We start from the raw sequence: 17,453 nt of genomic DNA, 5'->3' as shown, positions 1-17,453 counted from the left end.
ATCATACTGAATCTTACAGCCCTCGACCAGATATCGGATTTGACACACAGATGCTGCTGGAGGTGTCCACCTTACCGTTTTCCAACTCTCTTCACTGTTTCACCCTTACGATCGACGACGAGCGTCAAGCCACCAAAGGTTTGCGGTCTGCGCAAAACTTGACCTAGTGCACAGCTTGTGGGATAGCGTGGCTCTACTGTGAAACGCGCCTTTCGACTCCTCTCTCTGGCTACATCGTCCACAGTGGCACTGGGGGCTTCATGTAAGGCGACTGCACGCCGCTCGGCCAACAGCGGCCTACTGCAGACCGACACTTAAGAGACGCCAAATGCAGATCGACATCGAGAGAGAGGCCCTGTCATATGGCACTCGCGGTGTATACGCCGAAATGAAATGTAAATAATACATCTTTTGTAGTGGTCGTCGCTCTACTGCAGTGTCACACATGCCGAATTAATAGGAAAACGGTAGAACGTCCGCATAGGGCCATGTTTTTACCTCCACTGTCACGTGGCTGAATGTGTATAAGGCTGGGTGGCATCATTCAAACACAGCCAAATTGTCACACTAGCTGTGTATCTCTATCAAAGTGGACATACGTCCTCACCTCGGTGGCGATTAAAACGATTTCGCCCCCGGGTGGGCTCGAACCACCAACCTTTCGGTTAACAGCCGAACGCGCTAGCCGATTGCGCCACGGAGGCCTTAACTTTCGGTCACTTCTGCTCTCTTCATCAATGCAACTCGTGTACTTTTCGCAGGCACCTCGCAGAATGGTAGTATCTGCTTACGCCTCTTCACATGGATAACGTGCATGCACACTGTAGTGGGGCTCATAAACGAATGACATCGCCAAGCATGACATTATACTACAAAATGCATACAAAACAGTGTTCCGCCTACACATCCAGTAAACCTCTGATGCAAGTAGAGCACTCTTTATCGGTTGTAGAACTTCCCCTTCATTCAGTGCACTGCCATCTGTTAGATGCTGCTCGAGCTAGCTCTGCTCTCAGCAGCAAAGTTAAAAAAATGAATGCCTTCTGTGAGGGTCGAACTCACGACCCCTGGTTTACGAGACCAGTGCTCTACCACTGAGCTAAGAAGGCCGCAGCTTTGCGTTCGTGAGCTACTCCCGACTTGTCACGTCATCATACTGAATCTTACAGCCCTCGACCAGATATCGGATTTGACACACAGATGCTGCTGGAGGTGTCCACCTTACCGTTTTCCAACTCTCTTCACTGTTTCACCCTTACGATCGACGACGAGCGTCAAGCCACCAAAGGTTTGCGGTCTGCGCAAAACTTGACCTAGTGCACAGCTTGTGGGATAGCGTGGCTCTACTGTGAAACGCGCCTTTCGACTCCTCTCTCTGGCTACATCGTCCACAGTGGCACTGGGGGCTTCATGTAAGGCGACTGAGGTTTGCGGTCTGCGCAAAACTTGACCTAGTGCACAGCTTGTGGGATAGCGTGGCTCTACTGTGAAACGCGCCTTTCGTCTCCTCTCTCTGGCTACATCGTCCACAGTGGCACTGGGGGCTTCATGTAAGGCGACTGCACGCCGCTCGGCCAACAGCGGCCTACTGCAGACCGACACTTAAGAGACGCCAAATGCAGATCGACATCGAGAGAGAGGCACTGTCATATGGCACTCGCGGTGTATACGCCGAAATGAAATGTAAATAATACATCTTTTGTAGTGGTCGTCGCTCTACTGCAGTGTCACACATGCCGAATTAATAGGAAAACGGTAGAACGTCCGCATAGGGCCATGTTTTTACCTCCACTGTCACGTGGCTGAATGTGTATAAGGCTGGGTGGCATCATTCAAACACAGCCAAATTGTCACACTAGCTGTTTATCTCTATCAAAGTGGACATACGTCCTCACCTCGGTGGCGATTAAAACGATTTCGCCCCCAGGTGGGCTCGAACCACCAACCTTTCGGTTAACAGCCGAACGCGCTAGCCGATTGCGCCACGGAGGCCTTAACTTTCGGTCACTTCTGCTCTCTTCATCAATGCAACTCGTGTACTTTTCGCAGGCACCTCGCAGAATGGTAGTATCTGCTTACGCCTCTTCACATGGATAACGTGCATGCACACTGTAGTGGGGCTCATAAACGAATGACATCGCCAAGCATGACATTATACTACAAAATGCATACAAAACAGTGTTCCGCCTACACATCCAGTAAACCTCTGATGCAAGTAGATCACTCTTTATCGGTTGTAGAACTTCCCCTTCATTCAGTGCACTGCCATCTGTTAGATGCTGCTCGAGCTAGCTCTGCTCTCAGCAGCAAAGTTAAAAAAATGAATGCCTTCTGTGAGGGTCGAACTCACGACCCCTGGTTTACGAGACCAGTGCTCTACCACTGAGCTAAGAAGGCCGCAGCTTTGCATTCGTGAGCTACTCCCGAATTGTCACGTCATCATACTGAATCTTACAGCCCTCGACCAGATATCGGATTTGACACACAGATGCTGCTGGAGGTGTCCACCTTACCGTTTTCCAACTCTCTTCACTGTTTCACCCTTACGATCGACGACGAGCGTCAAGCCACCAAAGGATTGCGGTCTGCGCAAAACTTGACCTAGTGCACAGCTTGTGGGATAGCGTGGCTCTACTGTGAAACGCGCCTTTCGACTCCTCTCTCTGGCTACATCGTCCACAGTGGCACTGGGGGCTTCATGTAAGGCGACTGAGGTTTGCGGTCTGCGCAAAACTTGACCTAGTGCACAGCTTGTGGGATAGCGTGGCTCTACTGTGAAACGCGCCTTTCGTCTCCTCTCTCTGGCTACATCGTCCACAGTGGCACTGGGGGCTTCATGTAAGGCGACTGCACGCCGCTCGGCCAACAGCGGCCTACTGCAGACCGACACTTAAGAGACGCCAAATGCAGATCGACATCGAGAGAGAGGCCCTGTCATATGGCACTCGCGGTGTATACGCCGAAATGAAATGTAAATAATACATCTTTTGTAGTGGTCGTCGCTCTACTGCAGTGTCACACATGCCGAATTAATAGGAAAACGGTAGAACGTCCGCATAGGGCCATGTTTTTACCTCCACTGTCACGTGGCTGAATGTGTATAAGGCTGGGTGGCATCATTCAAACACAGCCAAATTGTCACACTAGCTGTGTATCTCTATCAAAGTGGACATACGTCCTCACCTCGGTGGCGATTAAAACGATTTCGCCCCCGGGTGGGCTCGAACCACCAACCTTTCGGTTAACAGCCGAACGCGCTAGCCGATTGCGCCACGGAGGCCTTAACTTTCGGTCACTTCTGCTCTCTTCATCAATGCAACTCGTGTACTTTTCGCAGGCACCTCGCAGAATGGTAGTATCTGCTTACGCCTCTTCACATGGATAACGTGCATGCACACTGTAGTGGGGCTCATAAACGAATGACATCGCCAAGCATGACATTATACTACAAAATGCATACAAAACAGTGTTCCGCCTACACATCCAGTAAACCTCTGATGCAAGTAGAGCACTCTTTATCGGTTGTAGAACTTCCCCTTCATTCAGTGCACTGCCATCTGTTAGATGCTGCTCGAGCTAGCTCTGCTCTCAGCAGCAAAGTTAAAGAAATGAATGCCTTCTGTGAGGGTCGAACTCACGACCCCTAGTTTACGAGACCAGTGCTCTACCACTGAGCTAAGAAGGCCGCAGCTTTGCGTTCGTGAGCTACTCCCGACTTGTCACGTCATCATACTGAATCTTACGGCCCTCGACCAGATATCGGATTTGACACACAGATGCTGCTGGAGGTGTCCACCTTACCGTTTTCCAACTCTCTTCACTGTTTCACCCTTACGATCGACGACGAGCGTCAAGCCACCAAAGGTTTGCGGTCTGCGCAAAACTTGACCTAGTGCACAGCTTGTGGGATAGCGTGGCTCTACTGTGAAACGCGCCTTTCGACTCCTCTCTCTGGCTACATCGTCCACAGTGGCACTGGGGGCTTCATGTAAGGCGACTGCACGCCGCTCGGCCAACAGCGGCCTACTGCAGACCGACACTTAAGAGACGCCAAATGCAGATCGACATCGAGAGAGAGGCCCTGTCATATGGCACTCGCGGTGTATACGCCGAAATGAAATGTAAATAATACATCTTTTGTAGTGGTCGTCGCTCTACTGCAGTGTCACACATGCCGAATTAATAGGAAAACGGTAGAACGTCCGCATAGGGCCATGTTTTTACCTCCACTGTCACGTGGCTGAATGTGTATAAGGCTGGGTGGCATCATTCAAACACAGCCAAATTGTCACACTAGCTGTGTATCTCTATCAAAGTGGACATACGTCCTCACCTCGGTGGCGATTAAAACGATTTCGCCCCCGGGTGGGCTCGAACCACCAACCTTTCGGTTAACAGCCGAACGCGCTAGCCGATTGCGCCACGGAGGCCTTAACTTTCGGTCACTTCTGCTCTCTTCATCAATGCAACTCGTGTACTTTTCGCAGGCACCTCGCAGAATGGTAGTATCTGCTTACGCCTCTTCACATGGATAACGTGCATGCACACTGTAGTGGGGCTCATAAACGAATGACATCGCCAAGCATGACATTATACTACAAAATGCATACAAAACAGTGTTCCGCCTACACATCCAGTAAACCTCTGATGCAAGTAGAGCACTCTTTATCGGTTGTAGAACTTCCCCTTCATTCAGTGCACTGCCATCTGTTAGATGCTGCTCGAGCTAGCTCTGCTCTCAGCAGCAAAGTTAAAAAAATGAATGCCTTCTGTGAGGGTCGAACTCACGACCCCTGGTTTACGAGACCAGTGCTCTACCACTGAGCTAAGAAGGCCGCAGCTTTGCGTTCGTGAGCTACTCCCGACTTGTCACGTCATCATACTGAATCTTACAGCCCTCGACCAGATATCGGATTTGACACACAGATGCTGCTGGAGGTGTCCACCTTACCGTTTTCCAACTCTCTTCACTGTTTCACCCTTACGATCGACGACGAGCGTCAAGCCACCAAAGGTTTGCGGTCTGCGCAAAACTTGACCTAGTGCACAGCTTGTGGGATAGCGTGGCTCTACTGTGAAACGCGCCTTTCGACTCCTCTCTCTGGCTACATCGTCCACAGTGGCACTGGGGGCTTCATGTAAGGCGACTGCACGCCGCTCGGCCAACAGCGGCCTACTGCAGACCGACACTTAAGAGACGCCAAATGCAGATCGACATCGAGAGAGAGGCACTGTCATATGGCACTCGCGGTGTATACGCCGAAATGAAATGTAAATAATACATCTTTTGTAGTGGTCGTCGCTCTACTGCAGTGTCACACATGCCGAATTAATAGGAAAACGGTAGAACGTCCGCATAGGGCCATGTTTTTACCTCCACTGTCACGTGGCTGAATGTGTATAAGGCTGGGTGGCATCATTCAAACACAGCCAAATTGTCACACTAGCTGTGTATCTCTATCAAAGTGGACATACGTCCTCACCTCGGTGGCGATTAAAACGATTTCGCCCCCGGGTGGGCTCGAACCACCAACCTTTCGGTTAACAGCCGAACGCGCTAGCCGATTGCGCCACGGAGGCCTTAACTTTCGGTCACTTCTGCTCTCTTCATCAATGCAACTCGTGTACTTTTCGCAGGCACCTCGCAGAATGGTAGTATCTGCTTACGCCTCTTCACATGGATAACGTGCATGCACACTGTAGTGGGGCTCATAAACGAATGACATCGCCAAGCATGACATTATACTACAAAATGCATACAAAACAGTGTTCCGCCTACACATCCAGTAAACCTCTGATGCAAGTAGATCACTCTTTATCGGTTGTAGAACTTCCCCTTCATTCAGTGCACTGCCATCTGTTAGATGCTGCTCGAGCTAGCTCTGCTCTCAGCAGCAAAGTTAAAAAAATGAATGCCTTCTGTGAGGGTCGAACTCACGACCCCTGGTTTACGAGACCAGTGCTCTACCACTGAGCTAAGAAGGCCGCAGCTTTGCATTCGTGAGCTACTCCCGAATTGTCACGTCATCATACTGAATCTTACAGCCCTCGACCAGATATCGGATTTGACACACAGATGCTGCTGGAGGTGTCCACCTTACCGTTTTCCAACTCTCTTCACTGTTTCACCCTTACGATCGACGACGAGCGTCAAGCCACCAAAGGATTGCGGTCTGCGCAAAACTTGACCTAGTGCACAGCTTGTGGGATAGCGTGGCTCTACTGTGAAACGCGCCTTTCGACTCCTCTCTCTGGCTACATCGTCCACAGTGGCACTGGGGGCTTCATGTAAGGCGACTGAGGTTTGCGGTCTGCGCAAAACTTGACCTAGTGCACAGCTTGTGGGATAGCGTGGCTCTACTGTGAAACGCGCCTTTCGTCTCCTCTCTCTGGCTACATCGTCCACAGTGGCACTGGGGGCTTCATGTAAGGCGACTGCACGCCGCTCGGCCAACAGCGGCCTACTGCAGACCGACACTTAAGAGACGCCAAATGCAGATCGACATCGAGAGAGAGGCACTGTCATATGGCACTCGCGGTGTATACGCCGAAATGAAATGTAAATAATACATCTTTTGTAGTGGTCGTCGCTCTACTGCAGTGTCACACATGCCGAATTAATAGGAAAACGGTAGAACGTCCGCATAAGGCCATGTTTTTACCTCCACTGTCACGTGGCTGAATGTGTATAAGGCTGGGTGGCATCATTCAAACACAGCCAAATTGTCACACTAGCTGTGTATCTCTATCAAAGTGGACATACGTCCTCACCTCGGTGGCGATTAAAACGATTTCGCCCCCGGGTGGGCTCGAACCACCAACCTTTCGGTTAACAGCCGAACGCGCTAGCCGATTGCGCCACGGAGGCCTTAACTTTCGGTCACTTCTGCTCTCTTCATCAATGCAACTCGTGTACTTTTCGCAGGCACCTCGCAGAATGGTAGTATCTGCTTACGCCTCTTCACATGGATAACGTGCATGCACACTGTAGTGGGGCTCATAAACGAATGACATCGCCAAGCATGACATTATACTACAAAATGCATACAAAACAGTGTTCCGCCTACACATCCAGTAAACCTCTGATGCAAGTAGATCACTCTTTATCGGTTGTAGAACTTCCCCTTCATTCAGTGCACTGCCATCTGTTAGATGCTGCTCGAGCTAGCTCTGCTCTCAGCAGCAAAGTTAAAAAAATGAATGCCTTCTGTGAGGGTCGAACTCACGACCCCTGGTTTACGAGACCAGTGCTCTACCACTGAGCTAAGAAGGCCGCAGCTTTGCATTCGTGAGCTACTCCCGAATTGTCACGTCATCATACTGAATCTTACAGCCCTCGACCAGATATCGGATTTGACACACAGATGCTGCTGGAGGTGTCCACCTTACCGTTTTCCAACTCTCTTCACTGTTTCACCCTTACGATCGACGACGAGCGTCAAGCCACCAAAGGATTGCGGTCTGCGCAAAACTTGACCTAGTGCACAGCTTGTGGGATAGCGTGGCTCTACTGTGAAACGCGCCTTTCGACTCCTCTCTCTGGCTACATCGTCCACAGTGGCACTGGGGGCTTCATGTAAGGCGACTGAGGTTTGCGGTCTGCGCAAAACTTGACCTAGTGCACAGCTTGTGGGATAGCGTGGCTCTACTGTGAAACGCGCCTTTCGTCTCCTCTCTCTGGCTACATCGTCCACAGTGGCACTGGGGGCTTCATGTAAGGCGACTGCACGCCGCTCGGCCAACAGCGGCCTACTGCAGACCGACACTTAAGAGACGCCAAATGCAGATCGACATCGAGAGAGAGGCCCTGTCATATGGCACTCGCGGTGTATACGCCGAAATGAAATGTAAATAATACATCTTTTGTAGTGGTCGTCGCTCTACTGCAGTGTCACACATGCCGAATTAATAGGAAAACGGTAGAACGTCCGCATAGGGCCATGTTTTTACCTCCACTGTCACGTGGCTGAATGTGTATAAGGCTGGGTGGCATCATTCAAACACAGCCAAATTGTCACACTAGCTGTGTATCTCTATCAAAGTGGACATACGTCCTCACCTCGGTGGCGATTAAAACGATTTCGCCCCCGGGTGGGCTCGAACCACCAACCTTTCGGTTAACAGCCGAACGCGCTAGCCGATTGCGCCACGGAGGCCTTAACTTTCGGTCACTTCTGCTCTCTTCATCAATGCAACTCGTGTACTTTTCGCAGGCACCTCGCAGAATGGTAGTATCTGCTTACGCCTCTTCACATGGATAACGTGCATGCACACTGTAGTGGGGCTCATAAACGAATGACATCGCCAAGCATGACATTATACTACAAAATGCATACAAAACAGTGTTCCGCCTACACATCCAGTAAACCTCTGATGCAAGTAGAGCACTCTTTATCGGTTGTAGAACTTCCCCTTCATTCAGTGCACTGCCATCTGTTAGATGCTGCTCGAGCTAGCTCTGCTCTCAGCAGCAAAGTTAAAGAAATGAATGCCTTCTGTGAGGGTCGAACTCACGACCCCTAGTTTACGAGACCAGTGCTCTACCACTGAGCTAAGAAGGCCGCAGCTTTGCGTTCGTGAGCTACTCCCGACTTGTCACGTCATCATACTGAATCTTACGGCCCTCGACCAGATATCGGATTTGACACACAGATGCTGCTGGAGGTGTCCACCTTACCGTTTTCCAACTCTCTTCACTGTTTCACCCTTACGATCGACGACGAGCGTCAAGCCACCAAAGGTTTGCGGTCTGCGCAAAACTTGACCTAGTGCACAGCTTGTGGGATAGCGTGGCTCTACTGTGAAACGCGCCTTTCGACTCCTCTCTCTGGCTACATCGTCCACAGTGGCACTGGGGGCTTCATGTAAGGCGACTGCACGCCGCTCGGCCAACAGCGGCCTACTGCAGACCGACACTTAAGAGACGCCAAATGCAGATCGACATCGAGAGAGAGGCCCTGTCATATGGCACTCGCGGTGTATACGCCGAAATGAAATGTAAATAATACATCTTTTGTAGTGGTCGTCGCTCTACTGCAGTGTCACACATGCCGAATTAATAGGAAAACGGTAGAACGTCCGCATAGGGCCATGTTTTTACCTCCACTGTCACGTGGCTGAATGTGTATAAGGCTGGGTGGCATCATTCAAACACAGCCAAATTGTCACACTAGCTGTGTATCTCTATCAAAGTGGACATACGTCCTCACCTCGGTGGCGATTAAAACGATTTCGCCCCCGGGTGGGCTCGAACCACCAACCTTTCGGTTAACAGCCGAACGCGCTAGCCGATTGCGCCACGGAGGCCTTAACTTTCGGTCACTTCTGCTCTCTTCATCAATGCAACTCGTGTACTTTTCGCAGGCACCTCGCAGAATGGTAGTATCTGCTTACGCCTCTTCACATGGATAACGTGCATGCACACTGTAGTGGGGCTCATAAACGAATGACATCGCCAAGCATGACATTATACTACAAAATGCATACAAAACAGTGTTCCGCCTACACATCCAGTAAACCTCTGATGCAAGTAGAGCACTCTTTATCGGTTGTAGAACTTCCCCTTCATTCAGTGCACTGCCATCTGTTAGATGCTGCTCGAGCTAGCTCTGCTCTCAGCAGCAAAGTTAAAAAAATGAATGCCTTCTGTGAGGGTCGAACTCACGACCCCTGGTTTACGAGACCAGTGCTCTACCACTGAGCTAAGAAGGCCGCAGCTTTGCGTTCGTGAGCTACTCCCGACTTGTCACGTCATCATACTGAATCTTACAGCCCTCGACCAGATATCGGATTTGACACACAGATGCTGCTGGAGGTGTCCACCTTACCGTTTTCCAACTCTCTTCACTGTTTCACCCTTACGATCGACGACGAGCGTCAAGCCACCAAAGGTTTGCGGTCTGCGCAAAACTTGACCTAGTGCACAGCTTGTGGGATAGCGTGGCTCTACTGTGAAACGCGCCTTTCGACTCCTCTCTCTGGCTACATCGTCCACAGTGGCACTGGGGGCTTCATGTAAGGCGACTGCACGCCGCTCGGCCAACAGCGGCCTACTGCAGACCGACACTTAAGAGACGCCAAATGCAGATCGACATCGAGAGAGAGGCACTGTCATATGGCACTCGCGGTGTATACGCCGAAATGAAATGTAAATAATACATCTTTTGTAGTGGTCGTCGCTCTACTGCAGTGTCACACATGCCGAATTAATAGGAAAACGGTAGAACGTCCGCATAGGGCCATGTTTTTACCTCCACTGTCACGTGGCTGAATGTGTATAAGGCTGGGTGGCATCATTCAAACACAGCCAAATTGTCACACTAGCTGTTTATCTCTATCAAAGTGGACATACGTCCTCACCTCGGTGGCGATTAAAACGATTTCGCCCCCGGGTGGGCTCGAACCACCAACCTTTCGGTTAACAGCCGAACGCGCTAGCCGATTGCGCCACGGAGGCCTTAACTTTCGGTCACTTCTGCTCTCTTCATCAATGCAACTCGTGTACTTTTCGCAGGCACCTCGCAGAATGGTAGTATCTGCTTACGCCTCTTCACATGGATAACGTGCATGCACACTGTAGTGGGGCTCATAAACGAATGACATCGCCAAGCATGACATTATACTACAAAATGCATACAAAACAGTGTTCCGCCTACACATCCAGTAAACCTCTGATGCAAGTAGATCACTCTTTATCGGTTGTAGAACTTCCCCTTCATTCAGTGCACTGCCATCTGTTAGATGCTGCTCGAGCTAGCTCTGCTCTCAGCAGCAAAGTTAAAAAAATGAATGCCTTCTGTGAGGGTCGAACTCACGACCCCTGGTTTACGAGACCAGTGCTCTACCACTGAGCTAAGAAGGCCGCAGCTTTGCATTCGTGAGCTACTCCCGAATTGTCACGTCATCATACTGAATCTTACAGCCCTCGACCAGATATCGGATTTGACACACAGATGCTGCTGGAGGTGTCCACCTTACCGTTTTCCAACTCTCTTCACTGTTTCACCCTTACGATCGACGACGAGCGTCAAGCCACCAAAGGATTGCGGTCTGCGCAAAACTTGACCTAGTGCACAGCTTGTGGGATAGCGTGGCTCTACTGTGAAACGCGCCTTTCGACTCCTCTCTCTGGCTACATCGTCCACAGTGGCACTGGGGGCTTCATGTAAGGCGACTGAGGTTTGCGGTCTGCGCAAAACTTGACCTAGTGCACAGCTTGTGGGATAGCGTGGCTCTACTGTGAAACGCGCCTTTCGTCTCCTCTCTCTGGCTACATCGTCCACAGTGGCACTGGGGGCTTCATGTAAGGCGACTGCACGCCGCTCGGCCAACAGCGGCCTACTGCAGACCGACACTTAAGAGACGCCAAATGCAGATCGACATCGAGAGAGAGGCCCTGTCATATGGCACTCGCGGTGTATACGCCGAAATGAAATGTAAATAATACATCTTTTGTAGTGGTCGTCGCTCTACTGCAGTGTCACACATGCCGAATTAATAGGAAAACGGTAGAACGTCCGCATAGGGCCATGTTTTTACCTCCACTGTCACGTGGCTGAATGTGTATAAGGCTGGGTGGCATCATTCAAACACAGCCAAATTGTCACACTAGCTGTGTATCTCTATCAAAGTGGACATACGTCCTCACCTCGGTGGCGATTAAAACGATTTCGCCCCCGGGTGGGCTCGAACCACCAACCTTTCGGTTAACAGCCGAACGCGCTAGCCGATTGCGCCACGGAGGCCTTAACTTTCGGTCACTTCTGCTCTCTTCATCAATGCAACTCGTGTACTTTTCGCAGGCACCTCGCAGAATGGTAGTATCTGCTTACGCCTCTTCACATGGATAACGTGCATGCACACTGTAGTGGGGCTCATAAACGAATGACATCGCCAAGCATGACATTATACTACAAAATGCATACAAAACAGTGTTCCGCCTACACATCCAGTAAACCTCTGATGCAAGTAGAGCACTCTTTATCGGTTGTAGAACTTCCCCTTCATTCAGTGCACTGCCATCTGTTAGATGCTGCTCGAGCTAGCTCTGCTCTCAGCAGCAAAGTTAAAGAAATGAATGCCTTCTGTGAGGGTCGAACTCACGACCCCTAGTTTACGAGACCAGTGCTCTACCACTGAGCTAAGAAGGCCGCAGCTTTGCGTTCGTGAGCTACTCCCGACTTGTCACGTCATCATACTGAATCTTACGGCCCTCGACCAGATATCGGATTTGACACACAGATGCTGCTGGAGGTGTCCACCTTACCGTTTTCCAACTCTCTTCACTGTTTCACCCTTACGATCGACGACGAGCGTCAAGCCACCAAAGGTTTGCGGTCTGCGCAAAACTTGACCTAGTGCACAGCTTGTGGGATAGCGTGGCTCTACTGTGAAACGCGCCTTTCGACTCCTCTCTCTGGCTACATCGTCCACAGTGGCACTGGGGGCTTCATGTAAGGCGACTGCACGCCGCTCGGCCAACAGCGGCCTACTGCAGACCGACACTTAAGAGACGCCAAATGCAGATCGACATCGAGAGAGAGGCCCTGTCATATGGCACTCGCGGTGTATACGCCGAAATGAAATGTAAATAATACATCTTTTGTAGTGGTCGTCGCTCTACTGCAGTGTCACACATGCCGAATTAATAGGAAAACGGTAGAACGTCCGCATAGGGCCATGTTTTTACCTCCACTGTCACGTGGCTGAATGTGTATAAGGCTGGGTGGCATCATTCAAACACAGCCAAATTGTCACACTAGCTGTGTATCTCTATCAAAGTGGACATACGTCCTCACCTCGGTGGCGATTAAAACGATTTCGCCCCCGGGTGGGCTCGAACCACCAACCTTTCGGTTAACAGCCGAACGCGCTAGCCGATTGCGCCACGGAGGCCTTAACTTTCGGTCACTTCTGCTCTCTTCATCAATGCAACTCGTGTACTTTTCGCAGGCACCTCGCAGAATGGTAGTATCTGCTTACGCCTCTTCACATGGATAACGTGCATGCACACTGTAGTGGGGCTCATAAACGAATGACATCGCCAAGCATGACATTATACTACAAAATGCATACAAAACAGTGTTCCGCCTACACATCCAGTAAACCTCTGATGCAAGTAGAGCACTCTTTATCGGTTGTAGAACTTCCCCTTCATTCAGTGCACTGCCATCTGTTAGATGCTGCTCGAGCTAGCTCTGCTCTCAGCAGCAAAGTTAAAAAAATGAATGCCTTCTGTGAGGGTCGAACTCACGACCCCTGGTTTACGAGACCAGTGCTCTACCACTGAGCTAAGAAGGCCGCAGCTTTGCGTTCGTGAGCTACTCCCGACTTGTCACGTCATCATACTGAATCTTACAGCCCTCGACCAGATATCGGATTTGACACACAGATGCTGCTGGAGGTGTCCACCTTACCGTTTTCCAACTCTCTTCACTGTTTCACCCTTACGATCGACGACGAGCGTCAAGCCACCAAAGGTTTGCGGTCTGCGCAAAACTTGACCTAGTGCACAGCTTGTGGGATAGCGTGGCTCTACTGTGAAACGCGCCTTTCGACTCCTCTCTCTGGCTACATCGTCCACAGTGGCACTGGGGGCTTCATGTAAGGCGACTGCACGCCGCTCGGCCAACAGCGGCCTACTGCAGACCGACACTTAAGAGACGCCAAATGCAGATCGACATCGAGAGAGAGGCACTGTCATATGGCACTCGCGGTGTATACGCCGAAATGAAATGTAAATAATACATCTTTTGTAGTGGTCGTCGCTCTACTGCAGTGTCACACATGCCGAATTAATAGGAAAACGGTAGAACGTCCGCATAGGGCCATGTTTTTACCTCCACTGTCACGTGGCTGAATGTGTATAAGGCTGGGTGGCATCATTCAAACACAGCCAAATTGTCACACTAGCTGTGTATCTCTATCAAAGTGGACATACGTCCTCACCTCGGTGGCGATTAAAACGATTTCGCCCCCGGGTGGGCTCGAACCACCAACCTTTCGGTTAACAGCCGAACGCGCTAGCCGATTGCGCCACGGAGGCCTTAACTTTCGGTCACTTCTGCTCTCTTCATCAATGCAACTCGTGTACTTTTCGCAGGCACCTCGCAGAATGGTAGTATCTGCTTACGCCTCTTCACATGGATAACGTGCATGCACACTGTAGTGGGGCTCATAAACGAATGACATCGCCAAGCATGACATTATACTACAAAATGCATACAAAACAGTGTTCCGCCTACACATCCAGTAAACCTCTGATGCAAGTAGATCACTCTTTATCGGTTGTAGAACTTCCCCTTCATTCAGTGCACTGCCATCTGTTAGATGCTGCTCGAGCTAGCTCTGCTCTCAGCAGCAAAGTTAAAAAAATGAATGCCTTCTGTGAGGGTCGAACTCACGACCCCTGGTTTACGAGACCAGTGCTCTACCACTGAGCTAAGAAGGCCGCAGCTTTGCATTCGTGAGCTACTCCCGAATTGTCACGTCATCATACTGAATCTTACAGCCCTCGACCAGATATCGGATTTGACACACAGATGCTGCTGGAGGTGTCCACCTTACCGTTTTCCAACTCTCTTCACTGTTTCACCCTTACGATCGACGACGAGCGTCAAGCCACCAAAGGATTGCGGTCTGCGCAAAACTTGACCTAGTGCACAGCTTGTGGGATAGCGTGGCTCTACTGTGAAACGCGCCTTTCGACTCCTCTCTCTGGCTACATCGTCCACAGTGGCACTGGGGGCTTCATGTAAGGCGACTGAGGTTTGCGGTCTGCGCAAAACTTGACCTAGTGCACAGCTTGTGGGATAGCGTGGCTCTACTGTGAAACGCGCCTTTCGTCTCCTCTCTCTGGCTACATCGTCCACAGTGGCACTGGGGGCTTCATGTAAGGCGACTGCACGCCGCTCGGCCAACAGCGGCCTACTGCAGACCGACACTTAAGAGACGCCAAATGCAGATCGACATCGAGAGAGAGGCACTGTCATATGGCACTCGCGGTGTATACGCCGAAATGAAATGTAAATAATACATCTTTTGTAGTGGTCGTCGCTCTACTGCAGTGTCACACATGCCGAATTAATAGGAAAACGGTAGAACGTCCGCATAGGGCCATGTTTTTACCTCCACTGTCACGTGGCTGAATGTGTATAAGGCTGGGTGGCATCATTCAAACACAGCCAAATTGTCACACTAGCTGTGTATCTCTATCAAAGTGGACATACGTCCTCACCTCGGTGGCGATTAAAACGATTTCGCCCCCGGGTGGGCTCGAACCACCAACCTTTCGGTTAACAGCCGAACGCGCTAGCCGATTGCGCCACGGAGGCCTTAACTTTCGGTCACTTCTGCTCTCTTCATCAATGCAACTCGTGTACTTTTCGCAGGCACCTCGCAGAATGGTAGTATCTGCTTACGCCTCTTCACATGGATAACGTGCATGCACACTGTAGTGGGGCTCATAAACGAATGACATCGCCAAGCATGACATTATACTACAAAATGCATACAAAACAGTGTTCCGCCTACACATCCAGTAAACCTCTGATGCAAGTAGATCACTCTTTATCGGTTGTAGAACTTCCCCTTCATTCAGTGCACTGCCATCTGTTAGATGCTGCTCGAGCTAGCTCTGCTCTCAGCAGCAAAGTTAAAAAAATGAATGCCTTCTGTGAGGGTCGAACTCACGACCCCTGGTTTACGAGACCAGTGCTCTACCACTGAGCTAAGAAGGCCGCAGCTTTGCATTCGTGAGCTACTCCCGAATTGTCACGTCATCATACTGAATCTTACAGCCCTCGACCAGATATCGGATTTGACACACAGATGCTGCTGGAGGTGTCCACCTTACCGTTTTCCAACTCTCTTCACTGTTTCACCCTTACGATCGACGACGAGCGTCAAGCCACCAAAGGATTGCGGTCTGCGCAAAACTTGACCTAGTGCACAGCTTGTGGGATAGCGTGGCTCTACTGTGAAACGCGCCTTTCGACTCCTCTCTCTGGCTACATCGTCCACAGTGGCACTGGGGGCTTCATGTAAGGCGACTGAGGTTTGCGGTCTGCGCAAAACTTGACCTAGTGCACAGCTTGTGGGATAGCGTGGCTCTACTGTGAAACGCGCCTTTCGTCTCCTCTCTCTGGCTACATCGTCCACAGTGGCACTGGGGGCTTCATGTAAGGCGACTGCACGCCGCTCGGCCAACAGCGGCCTACTGCAGACCGACACTTAAGAGACGCCAAATGCAGATCGACATCGAGAGAGAGGCCCTGTCATATGGCACTCGCGGTGTATACGCCGAAATGAAATGTAAATAATACATCTTTTGTAGTGGTCGTCGCTCTACTGCAGTGTCACACATGCCGAATTAATAGGAAAACGGTAGAACGTCCGCATAGGGCCATGTTTTTACCTCCACTGTCACGTGGCTGAATGTGTATAAGGCTGGGTGGCATCATTCAAACACAGCCAAATTGTCACACTAGCTGTGTATCTCTATCAAAGTGGACATACGTCCTCACCTCGGTGGCGATTAAAACGATTTCGCCCCCGGGTGGGCTCGAACCACCAACCTTTCGGTTAACAGCCGAACGCGCTAGCCGATTGCGCCACGGAGGCCTTAACTTTCGGTCACTTCTGCTCTCTTCATCAATGCAACTCGTGTACTTTTCGCAGGCACCTCGCAGAATGGTAGTATCTGCTTACGCCTCTTCACATGGATAACGTGCATGCACACTGTAGTGGGGCTCATAAACGAATGACATCGCCAAGCATGACATTATACTACAAAATGCATACAAAACAGTGTTCCGCCTACACATCCAGTAAACCTCTGATGCAAGTAGAGCACTCTTTATCGGTTGTAGAACTTCCCCTTCATTCAGTGCACTGCCATCTGTTAGATGCTGCTCGAGCTAGCTCTGCTCTCAGCAGCAAAGTTAAAGAAATGAATGCCTTCTGTGAGGGTCGAACTCACGACCCCTAGTTTACGAGACCAGTGCTCTACCACTGAGCTAAGAAGGCCGCAGCTTTGCGTTCGTGAGCTACTCCCGACTTGTCACGTCATCATACTGAATCTTACGGCCCTCGACCAGATATCGGATTTGACACACAGATGCTGCTGGAGGTGTCCACCTTACCGTTTTCCAACTCTCTTCACTGTTTCACCCTTACGATCGACGACGAGCGTCAAGCCACCAAAGGTTTGCGGTCTGCGCAAAACTTGACCTAGTGCACAGCTTGTGGGATAGCGTGGCTCTACTGTGAAACGCGCCTTTCGACTCCTCTCTCTGGCTACATCGTCCACAGTGGCACTGGGGGCTTCATGTAAGGCGACTGCACGCCGCTCGGCCAACAGCGGCCTACTGCAGACCGACACTTAAGAGACGCCAAATGCAGATCGACATCGAGAGAGAGGCCCTGTCATATGGCACTCGCGGTGTATACGCCGA

The 17,453-nt window shown here is 50.7% G+C and overlaps 28 non-coding genes across 28 annotated transcripts; all 28 read right to left on the bottom strand.

Moving 5' to 3' along the window:
* Positions 1–630: 630 nt before the first annotated feature.
* On the bottom strand, positions 631–704 carry Trnan-guu (transfer RNA asparagine (anticodon GUU)). The gene has a single exon. It is a non-coding gene; the product is annotated as a tRNA-Asn (tRNA).
* A 333-nt stretch (positions 705–1,037) lies between these two features.
* Trnat-cgu (transfer RNA threonine (anticodon CGU)) lies at positions 1,038–1,109 on the bottom strand. The gene has a single exon. It is a non-coding gene; the product is annotated as a tRNA-Thr (tRNA).
* An 809-nt stretch (positions 1,110–1,918) lies between these two features.
* Trnan-guu (transfer RNA asparagine (anticodon GUU)) lies at positions 1,919–1,992 on the bottom strand. Its single transcript has one exon. It is a non-coding gene; the product is annotated as a tRNA-Asn (tRNA).
* Positions 1,993–2,325: 333 nt separating this feature from the next.
* Trnat-cgu (transfer RNA threonine (anticodon CGU)) lies at positions 2,326–2,397 on the bottom strand. The gene has a single exon. It is a non-coding gene; the product is annotated as a tRNA-Thr (tRNA).
* An 809-nt stretch (positions 2,398–3,206) lies between these two features.
* Trnan-guu (transfer RNA asparagine (anticodon GUU)) lies at positions 3,207–3,280 on the bottom strand. The gene has a single exon. It is a non-coding gene; the product is annotated as a tRNA-Asn (tRNA).
* A 333-nt stretch (positions 3,281–3,613) lies between these two features.
* Positions 3,614–3,685, bottom strand: Trnat-cgu (transfer RNA threonine (anticodon CGU)). Its single transcript has one exon. It is a non-coding gene; the product is annotated as a tRNA-Thr (tRNA).
* A 671-nt stretch (positions 3,686–4,356) lies between these two features.
* Positions 4,357–4,430, bottom strand: Trnan-guu (transfer RNA asparagine (anticodon GUU)). Its single transcript has one exon. It is a non-coding gene; the product is annotated as a tRNA-Asn (tRNA).
* A 333-nt stretch (positions 4,431–4,763) lies between these two features.
* On the bottom strand, positions 4,764–4,835 carry Trnat-cgu (transfer RNA threonine (anticodon CGU)). Its single transcript has one exon. It is a non-coding gene; the product is annotated as a tRNA-Thr (tRNA).
* A 671-nt stretch (positions 4,836–5,506) lies between these two features.
* Trnan-guu (transfer RNA asparagine (anticodon GUU)) lies at positions 5,507–5,580 on the bottom strand. The gene has a single exon. It is a non-coding gene; the product is annotated as a tRNA-Asn (tRNA).
* A 333-nt stretch (positions 5,581–5,913) lies between these two features.
* Positions 5,914–5,985, bottom strand: Trnat-cgu (transfer RNA threonine (anticodon CGU)). The gene has a single exon. It is a non-coding gene; the product is annotated as a tRNA-Thr (tRNA).
* An 809-nt stretch (positions 5,986–6,794) lies between these two features.
* Positions 6,795–6,868, bottom strand: Trnan-guu (transfer RNA asparagine (anticodon GUU)). Its single transcript has one exon. It is a non-coding gene; the product is annotated as a tRNA-Asn (tRNA).
* A 333-nt stretch (positions 6,869–7,201) lies between these two features.
* Positions 7,202–7,273, bottom strand: Trnat-cgu (transfer RNA threonine (anticodon CGU)). The gene has a single exon. It is a non-coding gene; the product is annotated as a tRNA-Thr (tRNA).
* An 809-nt stretch (positions 7,274–8,082) lies between these two features.
* Positions 8,083–8,156, bottom strand: Trnan-guu (transfer RNA asparagine (anticodon GUU)). Its single transcript has one exon. It is a non-coding gene; the product is annotated as a tRNA-Asn (tRNA).
* Positions 8,157–8,489: 333 nt separating this feature from the next.
* On the bottom strand, positions 8,490–8,561 carry Trnat-cgu (transfer RNA threonine (anticodon CGU)). Its single transcript has one exon. It is a non-coding gene; the product is annotated as a tRNA-Thr (tRNA).
* Positions 8,562–9,232: 671 nt separating this feature from the next.
* Trnan-guu (transfer RNA asparagine (anticodon GUU)) lies at positions 9,233–9,306 on the bottom strand. The gene has a single exon. It is a non-coding gene; the product is annotated as a tRNA-Asn (tRNA).
* Positions 9,307–9,639: 333 nt separating this feature from the next.
* On the bottom strand, positions 9,640–9,711 carry Trnat-cgu (transfer RNA threonine (anticodon CGU)). The gene has a single exon. It is a non-coding gene; the product is annotated as a tRNA-Thr (tRNA).
* A 671-nt stretch (positions 9,712–10,382) lies between these two features.
* Positions 10,383–10,456, bottom strand: Trnan-guu (transfer RNA asparagine (anticodon GUU)). Its single transcript has one exon. It is a non-coding gene; the product is annotated as a tRNA-Asn (tRNA).
* Positions 10,457–10,789: 333 nt separating this feature from the next.
* On the bottom strand, positions 10,790–10,861 carry Trnat-cgu (transfer RNA threonine (anticodon CGU)). The gene has a single exon. It is a non-coding gene; the product is annotated as a tRNA-Thr (tRNA).
* Positions 10,862–11,670: 809 nt separating this feature from the next.
* Positions 11,671–11,744, bottom strand: Trnan-guu (transfer RNA asparagine (anticodon GUU)). Its single transcript has one exon. It is a non-coding gene; the product is annotated as a tRNA-Asn (tRNA).
* Positions 11,745–12,077: 333 nt separating this feature from the next.
* On the bottom strand, positions 12,078–12,149 carry Trnat-cgu (transfer RNA threonine (anticodon CGU)). The gene has a single exon. It is a non-coding gene; the product is annotated as a tRNA-Thr (tRNA).
* Positions 12,150–12,820: 671 nt separating this feature from the next.
* Trnan-guu (transfer RNA asparagine (anticodon GUU)) lies at positions 12,821–12,894 on the bottom strand. Its single transcript has one exon. It is a non-coding gene; the product is annotated as a tRNA-Asn (tRNA).
* Positions 12,895–13,227: 333 nt separating this feature from the next.
* Trnat-cgu (transfer RNA threonine (anticodon CGU)) lies at positions 13,228–13,299 on the bottom strand. Its single transcript has one exon. It is a non-coding gene; the product is annotated as a tRNA-Thr (tRNA).
* Positions 13,300–13,970: 671 nt separating this feature from the next.
* On the bottom strand, positions 13,971–14,044 carry Trnan-guu (transfer RNA asparagine (anticodon GUU)). The gene has a single exon. It is a non-coding gene; the product is annotated as a tRNA-Asn (tRNA).
* Positions 14,045–14,377: 333 nt separating this feature from the next.
* Positions 14,378–14,449, bottom strand: Trnat-cgu (transfer RNA threonine (anticodon CGU)). Its single transcript has one exon. It is a non-coding gene; the product is annotated as a tRNA-Thr (tRNA).
* Positions 14,450–15,258: 809 nt separating this feature from the next.
* Trnan-guu (transfer RNA asparagine (anticodon GUU)) lies at positions 15,259–15,332 on the bottom strand. The gene has a single exon. It is a non-coding gene; the product is annotated as a tRNA-Asn (tRNA).
* Positions 15,333–15,665: 333 nt separating this feature from the next.
* Positions 15,666–15,737, bottom strand: Trnat-cgu (transfer RNA threonine (anticodon CGU)). The gene has a single exon. It is a non-coding gene; the product is annotated as a tRNA-Thr (tRNA).
* An 809-nt stretch (positions 15,738–16,546) lies between these two features.
* On the bottom strand, positions 16,547–16,620 carry Trnan-guu (transfer RNA asparagine (anticodon GUU)). Its single transcript has one exon. It is a non-coding gene; the product is annotated as a tRNA-Asn (tRNA).
* Positions 16,621–16,953: 333 nt separating this feature from the next.
* On the bottom strand, positions 16,954–17,025 carry Trnat-cgu (transfer RNA threonine (anticodon CGU)). Its single transcript has one exon. It is a non-coding gene; the product is annotated as a tRNA-Thr (tRNA).
* Positions 17,026–17,453: the final 428 nt, after the last annotated feature.

The sequence above is a fragment of the Schistocerca cancellata genome, chromosome 6, assembly GCF_023864275.1.
Source record: "Schistocerca cancellata isolate TAMUIC-IGC-003103 chromosome 6, iqSchCanc2.1, whole genome shotgun sequence".
NCBI classification, from domain to species: Eukaryota; Metazoa; Arthropoda; class Insecta; order Orthoptera; family Acrididae; genus Schistocerca; species Schistocerca cancellata.
The sequence above is the reverse complement of the archived record's forward strand: the minus strand, read 5'-3'. Positions and strand labels throughout refer to the sequence as shown.